We start from the raw sequence: 18329 nt of genomic DNA on the forward strand, positions 1-18329 counted from the left end.
TGGAGTTTGCCTAACTTAAGCCAAAAGGAAGTGATTGGATGGGGCACCTGGAGGCTCTGAGATTGATGTGGTGGCTGGAGGGCAAGGTCAGAGAAGTTAAGCTGAGTCTTCAGTAGCTCAGCCAGGTTAGTAAGCCACTACAGTCCCTAGTCAGGGTTTGGGACATTGAATTCTGCCATCACAGTCACTAAAGCAGATGCTAAGCAGTCCCTGCTTCTTTGTGGTGATGCTGTAATTTTATGTTGCAGGCATGCTGTTCCTTTAGAGGCTAGGTACAAGAGACACCAGATAGCTGACCTCTGGGGGCCCTTCCACCACAAGCCTATAGTGCCAGATTCTCCATCAAAGGAAGAAGGTTCTGCAGCTAGGCCACCAAGAGAAAGTTGACAAATACGCACTGATGATTATTCTTTAAGGGTTTCTGTTTTGTTTTGAGACAAGGTCTGACTCTGCGACCAGGCTGGAGTGCAGGGGTGCAATTGGGTCACTGCAGTCTTGACCTCACAGGCTCAAGCTATCTTCCCACGCAGCCTCCTGAGTAGCTGGGACCAAAGGCACACACCACCATGCCAAGATATTTTTTAAAAACTTGTTAGCAAAGATGGGGTCTCACTAGGTTGCCCATGCTGGTCTTGAACTCCTGGGCTCAAGTGATCCTCTTGCCTCAGCCTTCCAAAGTGCTGAGATTACAGGCGTGAGCCACTTGCACCTGGCCCTTTAAAGCTTTTGTTTTCTTTCATTTTTAAACTCTGCTAGCTTTCCTTGAGATCCAAAGCAATAAATATAGTACTTTTTAAACCTAGAAAATAGGGAGGCTGGCTTTATCTGTTCTGCCTGGCTGTGCCCAAATTCTAGGCCAGCTTAAGAGCAGAAAGGAAAGATACAGTTTGCAAGTATTGGATATATCTATGTAGATTTATGGGAAATTGAGATGATACAGAACAAGCATAAACATGAGGAGCAGGCTAGTATTCTAGTTACTATGGAAACATTAAAGAGAAGTTCAAGTGTCATCAAAGTGACTAAGACAGGGAAACAAACATAGATATTAAAAATCTAGGAAAGGATCCTAAGAGAGGTTGCGAAAACCTAACCAGTTTTATATAATACTTGGGAATAAGAGAAAAACAGAATATTAATATCTAATAACGTTGGAGATTCTGATTTAGCGATCATAATAGAAACAGCAGGGCTGGTTATAGGAAAACCTAGAGAGGGGCAGAGGAGAGACTTTAGGGCACGGTGCCAGAAAGCGTTATTCTAAAAGGAAATTAAAAGTTCCAATTTCTCTCCACACCAAAAAAAATGTAAAAGGCTGTTCAGTCTTCACATTTTCAAGCAAAACCACAAATTCCTGACTGAGTCACGTGAGCATCAAGACCTTTCATATTTCCTTTGATGCGTGAATGTATATAACGGGGTGACCATCTTCTACTGGGGCTCATAGCTTCAACGCAAAGAAGGAAGAAGGAAGAGAAAAGATAACAACCATGGCCAGAGTAGCAAAATTTAATAATAAAGATCAGTAAGATTTTTATCCAAATAATCCTTAGTGAGCTGTGTCTGTAATTAGACTAAGGTAGAATCAGAGCTTTCTACATGTGAATTGGGGAAAGTTTTAAAATAATTTTAGGTCGGGCGCAGTGGCTCATACTTTTAATCCCAGTATTTTGGGAGACTGAGGCAGCAGGACTGTTTGTGCCCAGAAGTTTAAGACCAGCCTGGGCAACATGATGAGACTTCGTCTCACAAAAGAAATTTTAAAAAATTAGCTGGGCATGAAGGTATGTACCTGTCATCTCAGCTATTCAGGCAGCTGAAGCAGGAGGATTGCTAGAGTCCAGGAGATCAAGGCTGCAGTGAGCCATATTTGTACTACCACAATCCAGCCTGGGCAATAAGAGACAGATCTTGTCTCAAAAAATAATAATAAAATATTTTTAACTACCATTTACTGAGGACTTAATTGAATCCTCACAGTAGTGTAAGGAGTGGGTAAAATTACTGTCTTCATTGTGTGGATGAGGAAACAGAAGCATGTGGGTCTAGATAACCTGCCCAACCTCACATACAAACAAAGCTGGGACTTCAACTTGGCTCTATGGAACCCTGTGGCAGTTAGCTGATATCTGTTGCAGATACCAGTATACTGACAAAACATCCCTTAAATTCTAAAGCAAATGTTGTTCAACATGGCAGGGAATCTGGAAGGAGGACTGTTCAGCAGCACAGTGATGTCATCAAGAACTATGGATTTCCACCTTTCTACTCTGCCGTGGTGTTGGTGATGTCTCATGTTCAAGAGCGTAGCGCTAGCGGTTTCGGGAAGCCATGACCACGTTTGTTTAAGAGGATGGAGAGTGTTCTTCATAAATCTCTTTTTTTTTAATTTCTGAAAAGTCTTTCCTTCCAAGTAGGTTTATTTGCATGTGCCATTGGCTAGTATTAAGCCACACATCTATGGCTAAATCCAGTCATCTTCCAAGATTATGGACTTAATACAATTGACTTACACCAATCATGATTCACTCTCTGAGACTGTTAAAGACATCAATTTCCCTTAGCCAGCAAAAAAGAAGGTACACTGGGAGAGAGGTGGTGATGGCTGTTGGTAAGGCAAAAAAAAAAAAAAAAATGTCTTCCATAAGTACTGCAACGCACTTCTTGTTCTAGGAATTAATTTAGTTTTAATATGGGTGGTGGAAATGGAGGTTAGGAGAAGAGAGGAGTACAGACAAGAAGGAAGAAGAGAGAGGAAAAATGTATTGAGCACTTCCATGAATTAATGTTAGCTCCATTTACATACTTCACAATGTGCTCTTCACATGGTATTTTTATTGTACCCATTTTCTAGAAGCTCTTTTAAGTCTTGCAAGTATAAAACAGACCAATATCAAAGGAAAACTGCCATTTTTTGGAAAACTTGTCTAATGCTTCTTTGCACCTCCAACCTTCTCAACACCCCGAATTAAGCTAAGTCATTCATTCATTAGTCGTATTCACAGTCTGTTGCGCATTTGTCTGTATTTTTCCTTCTTGGTATTCCCTAACTGAGTAAGAGGAAACTTCTGTGACCTTCCACTGGATCCTTGCTTCCATATATCAGAGGCTAAGGCAATCACAGGCAGCACTGGTGGGAAACCAGAACACCAGAACAGCGCGCGCGTGTGCGCGCGCGCGCACACACACACACACACACACACACACACACACACACAGGAATGGAACAAGGAACTCCAAGAGGGATTTCTAATATTTCATTGTTATTGAAAATTACACTTCATAAAAAGTCTTGTTCACTTAAAGTTTGAAGAATGACAGAAAAATGGCTTTCATACTTAAGTCTGCTGAATGCATGATAAATCAAAAAAGATGGAAAAGGAGAAACTTCAAGAAAAACAAAACAGAAAATCAATGTGTAGTATAAATAACACTTCATTAGTGCTGTAGTGCCTTACAAAACAGTCTAAAAAATTCCACAGGGTAATCGTAGTGTACAGCGCAGAAGAGAATAATTTACTATCGTTAGGGGTTTGTAATCCCTACAATGGAAAGGAGAATGTATGCATGTAACTCTTTAATGATAGTGGGCTTGCAGGCACAAATCCCTAAACGATGAGAAGTGAATACATTTTATAAATTCAAGTTTCTTTTGGGGAAGAAAAAGTCAGGCTGTCTGGTTTGACTGGCATGCTGACCTAAGTCAATTACTGAACCACTGAGAGCTGTAGCATTTGGGAGTGTGCTATGTTCCTTGTACGGTCTTAAGAGAGGCCAGGCTCCGGGGTTGAACCTAGCGGGCTGGTCTCTCCCTCATCAGACACACATCAACACTATAAACACACAGTTTTTAGTTAGTGGCAGTCAATGCCAAAAGCCTGGCAGCATGCCACGCCATCTCAAGGCATTCTCACCAAGAACTCAAATGTTTTCTGTAAGAAAAACTTTTTCTGTACTAAGTTTTCAACACTTCAGCTTAGTGTGGGACCGAAGCAGAGCGAGGGATAGGAAAAAATAATAGTTTTACACTCCAGCTTTCAAAGCCCCCTTTCCTTTGGTAGCAGAGTTTCTTCTTTTCATTCAATTTAATTCTCAAACTCTCCACAACAAAGTCTTCTCTGAAGCAAAGATCTAAAACTTATTAACGCGGAAATCCAAATGAAAGACAATAGGTTAATCATTACTTCTCCCACAGGCATTTTAAAAAATATTAATGTGGATCCAATCCTTCAACTAAGCAAAATGAAGAAAAAGTTTTCAAAGCAGTGTTCTCCGGACAAGGACGCCTAGATGTTGGATGGGAAGTAAGGACTTCCCAGAGTCTAGATTGGACATTATGGAGGGATTACCCAGGGAACTGTAAGAATTACGGTCAAGCAGAGAACAAAGCAGAAGATCAAATCTAACGGGGAGACAACATAAATGTGAAGAAATAAGATTTCAGGTTAGACCCCAGGAAGAAGGGGCCTGGGTTGGAAAGCAGGAACCTGAGACAGGGTTTGCAGGACCACTGGTTCATAGGAGCCTGTGAAAAATGCAGAGAAGGCCAGAAACCTGCAGTTACATCTTGCTGGTTACACGGGGCAAGCTGGGTTAAAGCAGGAGTTCTTCATCTGGTGGGAGGGGTAGCCTGAGAGAGCGAGCAGTGGTCCAAGGAGAGCCTTCAAGAGGTCTGGAAAAGTCTAAATTCTTCTTTAAAATGTTGTGCAAGAAGAAAACTTGAAGCTTTGTTTAAATTCTCAAAGCAATATGTCACCCTAGAATGATTAAGTATAGCAGCCCAATGAAAGGCACCTTTGTGCACCCTGTGGATCCCATGGCAGTGGCGGTCATCTACTGTCAGTCATAGTCCAGCCTGGTTCCCACAATCTAATTCCATTTTCTTTAAGCACCTGCAGCATGATTGGTAATCAACCCATTCGCATTCCCTTCTTCCAGCTAGTACCCCTAAAGGAGGAAACAATGGTTTTGCTTAACTGTACTCTTCTCTCTCTCTCTCTCTCTCTCTCTCTCTCGTGATTCCCAGGAATGAGGCACCCTTCTCTGGAAGGGTAGGTTGTCCACAACAACATTGTCTTTGCTCTTCTAGCTGAACAGCTAGTCCATCTCAGTCTTTTGCCTTGTAGATCTCTCGGGTATAAGCAGAATGCCAGTCCACTAAATATCCTGGGTTCCAATGGCCACATATCAAACTCTCCAAAGTGCCCCTGTCCTTAGGATGATGCTTGAAAGGGGGATGGGAATGAAATGCACAGTATATTAATAGCTCTTTTCAAAAATATTTAAAAATTTTACACTCCCTGGGCACATTAACTTCAAATATTTTGTGCTCTCAAGTACATGCCAGGCCAAAGCCTCAGAGCCTGTAATTAGCTACCTTCTTTGCAAACCCTACATTGATCATCTTAACATGGGATGTGGGAAAAGTTGGAGTATATTTTTGGGGGCCCTAAAAAATAGTTTGATTTTGGCAACTTCTTACTTGCGAACATGTTAAGAGGTAGGAGGAATATCCCATGGCTATCAACAGTTTCTACTGGAGACCAGCACCAAACTATCAAAGCACAAAATACAATAGTTTGAGGAAATTGGTCCTGGAAGAACCACGGCCCCATTCAGTTCTTTGAATAATAGGGACGTGTTTACTATATACTTGAAAAGGAAGCTTTTCTGCTCTGATTGTACTGTTTCATGCTGATAAACCTGTTTTTGAAAGACACATATTGCTTTCTTTATTGGGTGCTTACAGTGACACGTTCCTGTTGATGGGGGCGGCACAGGGTAGGCAGAGGAGGTGAAGACTCAGAGGAGAGGCAGGGAGGAGGGGTTCCCAAATGTCTTGATATGAAAAATAGGAAACAGTTCTTTTTTGAAAACCTGTAAGCTAACCAGCAGTAGCAACAGCGATGAACAGTCATGCAGAAGACTGGCTGAGGTCTGGGTTCTAAAACAATATTTGCCATCAAGAGGGTTTTAGTATTCCAGCCTACACCAGGAGTGGCTTGTGGCCAGGCTCAGCCTGGCTAGAGAAGCTCAGAGGGTTTTCTTAAAAGTCCCAAATTGTTTATAAAACAGACTCAAACACAGTGATATCTCACTTATCCAGTCCCTTGTAAAACAGGTGTCCTACAGAAATGCATTTTTTAGATAGTATTTAGGTTTACGCTATAATTTAATAAAGCTTGAAAAAAATTTTGTTCACTTTTTTTGTTATTTCAATCTGATCCTTGTAACAACCCATAGAATACAGCATGGGAGGCTTTATTAATCTCATTGACTTGCCCACACAACACAGGTAGTATCATTGGTTTTTGCCTTGCTCCCCATGGCTCTAGGACTTCTGACCCCAGATATATCTCAGAAGCTTTTTCAATATATTAAAGACAGGATAACTTGCAAAATTCTACTAGTACTCACTCCTAGGAAAAAGAAGACTGCAACCAGCATTGAGTTAAATGTAATAAGGGTTTTAAGAATCTTTTTAATACTTAAAATATTTAGAATACCTTTAAATAGTGCTAAGTACTATCAGGTACTGTCATAGAACAAAGGAAGATGCTGGACCTAAGGAATCTCTGGGATGAGGTCAGTGTGGTGGCTGCGATGGTACCGGGCTGCATGGTAGGGAGTCTGGGAGGCAGGCCATTTCTAGAAGGACTACGGAGGAAGGAAAGACAAAAGCAGGGGCTGGATGGGGGCAGACATCAGCCAGAGACAGTGGCAGAGTAGAATGGGGTCCTTAGCAAGACAATGTCTGAGCTGGGCAAGGCAATGTGAGATTATGTGTAGAACCATCCACTGCCACCATGTTAGCAATTTCTTCATGTATGGGATTATCCGGTCTAGCCCAGTCTCAAAGGGACCAGTCTCAGTGTTTTAAGGGTAATAATGGAATGATAGGCATGGCCCCTAATGGATGTTTTATTATCCTAAGTTTACCCAGGAAACTTTTTATTTCCTATGACTCTGTTACCAAGTTTCATCAGCTTTTGCAAAAATGAAATTTTTATCCTACTGGAATTTTTGGAGATCTCCCACTTTATAATATTTGCAATGCCCTTGTTAGAAAGTATGTGAATCCTATTCTATTAAATTTTTAAGGTTGAAGCTCAGATAATCCATTGCCCAGGGTCTTCTGCTTGAAGGAATAAAGGAAGTACAGTATCAGACTTCAAAATTAGCGTTATCCCGAAGCTAAATGTCTAATCAAAAGGAGAAATAGAAGCACCCTTTGACCACCAAAGGAAGCCCCTTCCTTCACCCTTGGTATATTTCTCCCACTAGTAAAGGGATCCATTTCCACCAGCTCCTCATACCTCTTTCCAGCCTTGCTTTCTGTGTTTTTCCATGGCTACAGATTCTACTCTTGAACTAACTTGACTCAGGCAGTTCCAGGGTTGGTCAAAGGAGTTCCCACCATTTGTTCTGTGTTCCTAGCTCTTTCCTGCAGTTACTTCCTAGAGCAGGTGCAGCTTTGGGAGCCTGAGGTTCTTGTTTTTGATCCTGAGTGTATACTAGCACCTCACTCTTCATCACACCCTCCTAGCCCTTATACCCACCAGGAAATTTATCACTGTCCCAGTCCACACTGGAGTTTTTGTCCTGGGGCCCCTTCTGAGAAGCTCTCTAGTTTTTCCAGGTCTTTTCTTCTTCTGCCTTTTTCTTCTCTAGTCAGTAGGGTTCCTCCCCTGAACCCAATCCAGTGGCTAGGGCTGGTGTAGCTAAATATCCACCCTGGATATTGTCTGCAGGTCAGTCTGGCTTTTCAGGATCAGAGTATAGTTTGAGGCCAGGATTCCTTGCCGGGTCCTATTCATCTGCAAGACTCCTGCTCTGTCATGTTGGTTCCCAGTGCTAATCGTGTGGCTGAAAATTGACTAAAGACCACAATAATATTTAGCCATGATGAGCCACCTCTCTTAGCCCTGCTGCTGTCAAATCATCATCTGTTCACTGCAACCCTGGGCCTTCTGATAGCTCCTACTATATGGGGCTACTTACAAATCCTGAGAGGAAACAATCTTTCTGGGTTATTTAAGCCCTCTCTCAAGTATCTTTGTTAAAAGTAGAAAGGCAGGAAAATGTAAAATAGTGTCACCTTAATGTTGATTAACATATCAGATTACCTTTCAGTGGAAAAATACAGACAGCATGAAAGTGTCATAAGAAAGCTGAATCTATTGGGTTTGTGTTGGGGGTAGAAAGAAATCTGAAAAGATGAAAAACTGCAAGTACAGATTAGCTTTTCTCAATTTTGCCAACACTGGCATGAAGCTGTTACAATACTGCCTAACAAATATATGAAACCATATAAATATTTTTCTTGTTGGTTAACTTGGTTCTGGAAATTCTAAAGGGATTCAAATAAAGCACAATTAATCACTCCAAATTCAGTCATTTTGAAACATTTTGTTTCTGGAATCATTAAATAATTATATGATAACTTTTAATGCAAGTTTTTGATATATATTTCTGTACCCCAAACTAAAAACTACTTTACTAAAAGGATAATTTCATAAAGTTTTGCATCCTAAGAACTTCTGAATTGGATAAAACAATTTTATGTTGAAAAATAGAAGACTTTAGTTTTCTGGTTCTATTCTTTTTTAGTTTTTCCCTTTCCTTCTCTTTCCTCTATCCACTTTTTAGCTCCTTGCTTATATTTTTAATCCACTTATAGCACATAGTTCTGTGATTTGAACACAGTAGGTGCTGAGTAGTATTTGTAAATTGAATTTAAGACAACATAACCACATATGGGCCCATTTTACCTAAAATTTTAGGGCAAGGTTGACTTTTTGTCTTTCTGTTGAGTGATGAAAGCAAGTTGGCAGGAGATAGCAACTTTTCATACCCTGGAATCACTTTTATTATTTATTTACTATTTGTAGTACAAACATGTTTCAAGGAACTTAAGCAACTAGAATGTAGTTTTCTACTTAAATTCGATTCCTCTATTTATGAAACTTCTATCCAATAGAGTTTGGCAAAATTCAGAAACTAGTAAGAAAAAAATGACTGCAACTATTCTTGGGCTAGAAGAGAACAGAGATGAGAAATATTTATTAAATCCCTTCATGCTTACCAGACCCATAACTCTTTCCAGAACCAATATAAACTAATTTTGTGTCTTGCACCATTTTATTTTGGGCTTACTGAACTTCAGTGCCACAGGAGGGGGAATGGGTTTGGCAACACATTCCAGGCCATTCTTTTTTCTTCTCTCTTATTCCATCTTCCTCCTAAATGGTTTGGGTCTTGGCAAAACCAAAAAGTGTTTTTCTCTAGTGCTTTTAATTTTTTGTATGTTTAATTTTTAACTAAGTGCGCATTTCAAGGAAAATGTAACCCAGCTGTTTTTTATTCTTTTAAACAACAAAATAGTACTTTGTAAAAGTCATTCAATGTCCAAGAAGACTTGAGCCCCTTAAAAAAAAGAAAGTCTTTCTTTCTTTGAACCAAGAATACAAGCTTTAGCAAAAGGGAAGAGTTGGAACCAAGAAAGGTTGGGATTTGATTTAATTTAAACTTAGAATTTATAAGTGAGAGAATGATTGCAGCCTTGGCAGAATGTATTTCCAGGTAACTGAAATTTAACTCTTTTATTTATGAGCCCTGACCACATTTATTAGTGGTACTTCTATATTCTCTTTCCTGAGGATTTCTTGGAAGGGAAAATAGTGTCTATGTGTGTGAGGATTTTGGAAAGTGGGATAATGAGTAGGAGGTTGTAACAGGAGGAATAATAATCCTACAAACCCAGCAGCACTTAAAAAATAAAAGTAAAATGAACTCTGAAACCTCAATATTTATAAAAAATGACTTCTTATTTACAGGTAATTTACTGAATGATTATTACTTTTAATAAAAATAGAAGAAAGAAAGATATTTAACTTACGAGAGAGAACATTTCCTAATTCTGGAAAGATCTATTTGCGATCCAGTAATTCATATTTTAATCACAAACTTTTATGTACTCACTAAAACAGATTACTAAAGTTCCTCCATTTGGCAAAATTTTGTTTTCCTAATTAGATGTCACCCAGTAATTGGAAGTAACAAAAATGTATTTCTCTGAAGACGTTTTATAATGCAAACATTTCACTAATGGAGAACAAACTTTCTCCATTTTCTATTGCCCTGAATCAAATTTTATTGGCAGTTAAGAAGAGATTATTTTTACAGATTTTTCTATTAAAAAAGATAAATTGTTCACATGATAAAACTAGACATTAGTAAGAATTATGTTGATACTGTAGCAAATTTGGCCAAGACACATTATTTCCTAGTGACATAATATAAGGACGCTTAAAAGCGTTATCACTTTCTATTTTAAGAATACTTTGCATTTGTTATCTCTAATGTTCTTTTGGCATTGGTCTAGTAATGTTTTATACTTGTTTCTTTTAAAATTTTTATTCTAAATGAGGTTCAGTTTAACATACATGTACTGAGAGCCTACTATGTGCCTGGTGTTGTTAGGACTCCAGAGAATCAAATACACACACACACAAATACATTCTTAATTGGTAATCTCACTGTGGCCTGGCTACAGCGTAGCAGAGGGGTGGGTGTGAGGGCAAGAAAGGGGCTGAACATCGTGAAAAGGACAAATGCAATTTCAGAGGGTGGAGAAGAATTAGGGCCTCTAACTCATCGGAGCTTTATAGGAAGTAGAACAGAAAAGTTCTTGTTCAGGTGAGAAGTAGCTCCTAGGGGCACATGGTTTACAAAGGGGACAGTGCCTATGTGCAAGGAAAAAGAAGTTGGTGCTTTTGGGTGGCTACAGCCCACACTTGGGCTGTTTTCCTGGAAAGGGTGGCAAGGACTGGATTTCAGGCCTCATTTACTCTGCCTGCTGAACTAACATAACTACTGCATTGACTGAGCAGACAAGGGGAATCTGGAGAAAACTCGTATCTGATAAAAAGCTCTAAGAAGTTGTTGTGGGGTTTATGATTTAAACCTCCAACGTAATCTATCTTACAAAAACTTCACCAAAATATTGTTCAAGAATGCTTTTGGTGCTTTTTTCTTCTTTTCCTGGGGGATATTTATTAAATAGTACTGAAGTAGTATTGAAATCTGCATCAAAATCGATTTGAGGTGTCAACAGAGGATAGAAGACATCTGAATCACAAAGATAACTAAGTCACACTCCTGCCTTGGAGTAGCGCACTGACTAATGGAGACAGATGGACAATCTAGACAGGTAATTGGAATATAGTCTGGTAAACTCAAATATCAAATATGCAGAGAGTATGCCGTCTCAAAGAGCAGGGGCCGGATCTAAGCTGTGTCCTGGACAACACCTAGCAACACTCAGGTATGTGGTAAGTAATTACTTGCAGAATCAAATTGAAGAAAGAGTGCAACTCTGGATCTATTTACTAATCTATATTTCTCACCTTCAAACATTTTTCTTAAAGTAAATCAGTTATAATTTATTTACTTTTCCTCAGATCCAAAGGAAACAAAGTTGGAGAAAGAAGGATTGGGCAACTTCGAGGCATTTTTTGAAAATTGTGTGTTTTCACTTCCTATTTCCTTATTGCTTAGAAAACAAATACATGAATGAAATTCAAGTTCAATAGCTTGTACAGATTTTTCTTAAACTAGTAATAGAAAGCACCAAGAATCCTGATGCTTTGCATTGTGAGAAATTTGAACTGGTCTGGGCATTTATTTTCATGGTAATGAATGTGTAGCAGAGGAAAAAGAAGAAAAAAAAAAAACTATGACAATATGAACTCATCATCCTTTCTTTCAGTCCAGGGCGAGAGCCCTTAGAATGGCTTAGTGACAATATAGTGAAGGACAACCTGTTACAAAAAGACTAGGGGTGTTAGGACCACACAAGAAAAGAGCAGGTTGGGTCCCGCAGAGTGGCTCATACCTGTAATTCCAACACTTTGGAAGGCCAAGGCAGGACGATTGCTTGGGGTCTGGAGTTTGAGACAAGCCTAGGCAACATAAAAAGATCCTGTATCTACAAAACATACAAAATTAGTTGAATGTGGTGGTGTGTGCCTGTAGTCCCAGCACTTGGGAAGTTGAAGTGAGATCAAGTCTGCATTAAACCGTGATCATGCCATTGCACTCCAGCCTAGGCAACAGAGTGAGACTCTGCCTCAAAAACAAAACAAACAAACAGAAAAAAAAAAAAGGAAAGAGCAGATTGGTGAGAACTGGCTTGGGCAAAAAGAAAAGGATGTGGAAAGTGTAGAAACCTCAGGCTATCTGACCACGTTATGTTGTGGAAAAGATGGAAAGGCTGGAAAGGGCTTGCATCCAAAAAGTCCTTTTAAAATGTCACCCTTATAATTACAGTGCCCTGTGAGACTCTACAGTTTTTCTTAGTATCTTGGAGTTTTTGTATTAAAATTCTAGTACCCTTGGTTTTTACAATTTTTTTTTACCATTATTTGTCAATAACTAAGTATTGCTTTTTACCTATGACAACACTTTGAAAAGGCATAGACACTTCTCAAAAGAAGACATTTATGTAGCCAACAAACATATGAGAAAAAGCTCATCATCCGTGGTCATCAGAGGAATGCAAATCAAAACCACACTGAGATACCATCTCACACCAGTTAGAACGGTGATCATTAAAAATCAGGAGACAACAGATGCTGGAGAGGATGTGGAGAAATAGAAACGCTTTTACGCTGTTTGTGGGAGTGTAAATTAGTTCAACCATTGTGGAAGACAATGTGGCGATTCCTCAAGGACCCAGAAATAGAAATTCCATTTGACCCAGTAATCCCATTACTGGGTATATATCCAAAGGATTATAAATCGTTCTATTATAAAGACACATGCACACGTATGTTCACTGTGGCACTATTTACAATAGCAAAGACCTGCAACCAACCCAAATGCCCATCGATGATAGACTGGACAAGGAAGATGTGGCACATATACACCATGGAATACTACGCAGCCATAAAAAAGGATGAGTTCATGTCCTTTGCGGGAACATGGATGAAGCTGGAAACCATCATTCTCAACAAACTGAGACAAGCACAGAAAACCAAACACCACATGTAATCACCCATAAGTGGGTGTTGAACAATGAGAACACATGGACACAGGGAGGAGAACATCATACACTGGGCCTGTCAAGGGGTGGGGGGATAGGGAAGGGATAGCAGGGGGTAGGAGTTAGGGGAGGGGTAGCATTAGGAGAAATACCTAATGTAGATGACGGGGTGATGGATGCAGCAAACCACCATGGCACATGTATACCTATGTAACAAACCTGCACATTCTGCACATGTACCCCAGAACTTAAAGTATAATTTAAGAAAAAAGAAAAGAAAAGACAAATCTGTGTGGAGTCAGGAAGTAGGTGCTCCTGACTGAATAAAAAGATCCAGGAGGAAAAGTGGGAAGGTGCTAGAGGAAACCTATGGTTGCTCCACAAATTTGTCCATGGGCAGCCTTACCCTGCAGATCAGACATTGTCCTTAGGACCTAACACTTTGGTAATTAAGATTTAAACTCATCCACCTTCTTGCTTGCTTGGAAAGAAGGAAGACAATGCATATACATTCAATATCTGTGAATTATTAGGTGTTTTCACAAATCATTTTTTATGTATTTCTCATAATGGTTGCATAGCATATCAGTTATCATTTCTATAGCTAATGAAAAACAGAGTTGGAATTTAAAACCAGAATTCTAACTATAAGTCCAATTCTTTTTTTGGTATTCAAGATGATTGTTCATTTCCCATCTCTACTTGTTTCTTTTTTCTAACTATCCCACTATTGGCATTTTGGATATTCTTAGTCACATTTTCTCAGAACAACTCCTTGAATTAGGTACTCTTGTCTCAATTTATAGATGAGGTAATAGAGGCACAAACAGATGAGGCAACAACCAGTGTTGCAGAGGTAGATAACAGTGCAACCAGGATGCTGTCCAGGCACGCAGCCATGCTCTGAGCCACCCCTGGGGCTTTTTCTGCCTCTTGGTTTCCAGGAGGCCATCCCATTTTGACTGTGACCTCCCTAGCATCCTGAGGACCCACTCGTTTATTTGTTGTGGGCATCAACACAGGCTTGAGAAAAACATCCAATGACCTTGGCACTGAGATGATCTACAAGTAGAGATGCAAAACTTGGCGGTTGACAAGGTCTTCTTCAGTAAGGCCAGATTAGTGATGAGAAGACTGGAGTCTTGTCTGGTGTCTAGTTCCTGTGACTGCTTTCATCCTGGTGCTGTCCAAGACCAATTTGGAATTTACAGAAAGAACTAATGGGAACCAGAGTAACTGGAAATATTTTGCAGAGAAAAGCTGGCAAATTCAGACTTCTAATTTTTTTCTAATGAAAAAACTATAAAGGAAATATGTCAGGGAGTGAATATTGCCGTCTCCTCTGCACCTCTAGTGGAAAGCAAGCAGGTAAGCAACAGGATGCAGGGTGTCTTAGCAGAGTCTCTCGTAACTCTGCCCCTCACTCGAGTGTAAATCATTCTCCAATTGTAGATTGGACATAAATCATTCTGAAACCACAGTGCTCACTAAATGTTATTGTGTTATTGAGACATAAATCCTATGTCAGCTCGATGAAATGTCTATGGCCATCACATTAAACAAGTCAAGGCAACTACTTAATGATTTCCAAACATTCTATTATTAAAGTTCAGACAAGAGGTTTGAGAGGAAAGTCATGTTAAAATGGACTTTAAACAGCCATTTCTCACATTTGTTTGATGAACAATAGCTGTAAGGAGTGCCCCAGCTCTGAATTCCATCTGGGGAGAAGGGCTTAGAATGGGTAACATAGGTCATCAAGAGGAAGCAGCCCTGAGTTTTGGGAGCCCCCTTTGACCTTTGCAACCTCTCACTATGTAAAGCACTGGGTTGATGTTCATCTCAAGCACCTCTATTTTAACCTGTCTCTAGAGTACCTTCTACAGAGTGCAGAATGATAAGAACTTATTTTGTCCAATAGCTGTGATGCCAGTCATCTGCTAACAGCTCCAATACATGTAAATTAAGTAGAGCATCTATATTTGGACAGTTCCTTAGAATTTCTGAGAATTTCCCCATGCATTTGATCTACATACTCTTCCCCTTTTCCCTGCTACTCTATAGAAAAATTGAAATGATCAAAAAAAAACTTTTCTACCATCTTGCATCTATACTACAAATTTATCTGCATCTTCTTTTTCATCCATGATGCCGGCATGGGAGAAATGTTCTTCCGTTGACCCACGATGAGTCATTCCACCTATCCTGGAGTTTCATCCTTTTTCCCCTCCCCACTACCCCCGCCACAGGGACTTTGTGGTACTGAATTTTTTCTCACCTTTGCTCTATTTGTAACCTTTTCTTTTTTTTACTGATCCCTTCCCATTGCCATTTAAACAGGCTCAAGTCCTCCACATATTTAAATAAACAAGCCTCTGTCAAACTCCACCCCCATCTTCTTCCTTATATGTATCCTTCTTTCACTGCCAAACTTTTGTAAAATAGATATGTAATAGTTGTACATACTTACAGGGTACACATGGCATTTTGATACCTGCATACAAAGTGTAATGATCAAATCAGGGTAGCCAAAATATCGATTACCTGAAATATTTATCACTTTTTGTGTTGGGAACATGCCAAATCATCTCTTTTGCTTATTTTTGGAAATACACAATAAGTTTTTTGTAATTATAGTCACCCTACTCTTACTCTTCACTTTCCATTTAATCCTCAAGCTATGACAGTATGGCTTCTGCTGCTACTGGAACTGATCTTGCCAATGTCACTGGGTAGAAGTCTGGCTATAAGTACAAGAAAACCCAAGTCAAACTGGATTAAATTATGAAGGAAATTTTGGCTCACTTAATTGGAATGCCATGGGTAGAACACTGATCAGACATCCTTCCACCCTGTGGCTCCAGGTCTCGTCTCCTACACGAATCAGCTGGGCGCAAGATGGCTGCAGGTGGTCCAGACTTCACTTTGGCACACAAACAGTATTGAGAAGACAGAAAGCCATCCCTTCTAATGGGTCTTTTGTAAGCATAGAAACTTTCTTTTTTACAAAGTCTCAGAAATTTCCTTTCACATTTTCTTGGTGTGAATTATGTGTTATGTGCCACTTTCTGAAAACAATTCTTAAGGCCAGAAGGGTGCCATGCAAGTGTCTCACTTACAAACATTAAAATTTGTCATATATCAGTGATTCTCAATCAGGAGTGATTTTATTCCCGAGGGTACATTTGGCTTTCTTTGGAGTCATTTTTTACTCTTATGACTAGGAGGCGGGTAATAATGGCATCTAGTGGGTAGAGGTTAGAGATACTGCAAAACATCATACTGTGCACAGTATATCCCCCTACAACAAAGAATTACTAACCTCAAATATCAATAGTATCATCATTCTTTGTTATCTCCCACATCCCATGAATCCTAACCTCTGAGAATGCTGTCACTTTCCTACTTCAAGTAACTATCATTTTTTACTTATATCATTTTCTAACTGGGATGTGCAATTCTGCTGCCATTCAATTCACTTTGCACAATGCATTCTTTATCAATTAAGGTCTGGCTATTTAAGAAATAAAATAAAAATAAACAAGATAGAAATTTATTTTTCTCCCATGCAAAAGAAGTCTAAAGTTAGGTGGGTCTAGGGTTAAAAGTAGAGTTCCTTGGCACGGACCCAAGCTTGTTCTATCTTGCTACTTTGCTATCTTTAGCATGTGAATTTTTCTATGTGTTCCGAAACACTTGATTGAACCATGGCAGTCACAACCACTGTGTCAACTAGCAGGATGGGGAAAATGACGAAGAAGGGGTAACTTCCTAGAAGTTAAACATATGTATCTTCTGCTTACAGCTCATCAGATATTACTTAGTCCTACTGCCACATTTATCCATGAAAGATTAGCAGATGTGGGGCTTATTTCAAGTGCCCATTGATTTAACTAAAAATAAGTAGTTCTACTATTTAAAAAGTATGAGAAAAATACATGTTGTGTAACAAGCAAATAAGCTCTGCCTGAAAGAGTCATCCTTCTAAAGAGAAAAAATTATAATGCAATTGCTGCTTAAAATCCTTCTTAGATGACTCTGTATGCCAAATAGAATAAATTTTGAACCCCCTAATAAAGGAGTTTAAAATGCTTATCACAGCTGGGTGTGGTGGTTCATGTCTGAAATCCTAGGCAGAGGGGGGTGGTTTGAGCCCAGGTGTTCAACATCAACCTGAACAACAGGGTGAAACCCTGTCTCTACAAAAAATACAAAAAAGTAGCCAGGCATAGTGGTGTGTGCCTGTAGCTGCAGTTACCTGGGAGGCTGAGGTGGGAGGATCACATAAGCCAAGGCACTCCAGCCTGGGTGACAGAGTGAGACCCTATGTCAAAAAAGAAAAAGAAAAAGAAGAAAAAGAAAAGAAAAGAAAGAGAAAGAAAGAAAAGTGCTTATCACTCTTTGATCTGTGCTGAACTTCTCTGGTCTTGTCTTTAATGATTTCCCCAAACTAATGCTACCTTTTCAAATGCAGTTATATTGGACTTATTAACAGGTTCCTAAACTACTCTTTCTCTCTGTCTTTCTATTGGGAAAAGCTGCAAAGGAGAGAGTGCCTACATAAATTGATTAAGAGTAACATATAAACAAGGAACAGCAAACCGCAGAAGGCCGCAGGAGGCCTCTGAGGAGGAAGGCTTCTCCATGCCTCATGTTCCGGTGCAGGGTGACCTCGGCTCTCTTTACCATAAACATTGTGCTCAAGGACGTAAAACCCCTTTGTAGCACTATGATGTAGCCAGACTTGTAGGCTCCTTGTAAGGCCCGAGTTCCATCAGCTGCACATAGATAATAAGCTATAGACAACCACATGTTCTTGTTTTGTAAAACTCCCAAACCACCACTGTTACCAATCCTTAGGATGATACACCAGTTCCGGCTCACTGATTCACTTCTGGCTCACTGATTCACTCCACCATCACTTCACCCATACCCTACAGATCAAAGTGATTGCAATCAATAAATAGTGTGGATGATCAGAGCTCAGGGCCTTCACTCTTTCTTCCAGAGTAATAAAGTGATGGCCCCCGGTCCCACGTTTTCTCTTACTCTGCCTTTTTCTCATTCCTTTGTCGCCACCGAACTCGGTGATGTAGGGCTGACTCCCTACATTCTGGTGCCCAATGTGGAGCTCATGGATCCCTATATTCTGGTGCACAAACATGTGGGGCTCATGGCTTCCCTGCATCTCTCTCTATGCCCCTTTCTTTGCCTGAATTGCCCTTCCTTCACCTACTTAACTTCTGCTCCTAGTTTCTCTCTTTTCTCAGATCAGATGTTATTT

At 39.8% G+C, this 18329-nt stretch overlaps 1 long non-coding RNA gene across 3 annotated transcripts in view; it reads right to left on the minus strand.

The window, feature by feature from the left end:
* Positions 1–18329, minus strand: part of LOC105711728 (uncharacterized) — a 411034-nt gene that overhangs the window by 78042 nt on the left and 314663 nt on the right. The window lies entirely within an intron of this gene.

Source organism: Aotus nancymaae, unplaced genomic scaffold, assembly GCF_030222135.1.
Source record: "Aotus nancymaae isolate 86718 unplaced genomic scaffold, 86718_ANA_hifiasm-v0.15.2.pri h1tg000108l, whole genome shotgun sequence".
Taxonomy (NCBI): domain Eukaryota; kingdom Metazoa; phylum Chordata; class Mammalia; order Primates; family Aotidae; genus Aotus; species Aotus nancymaae.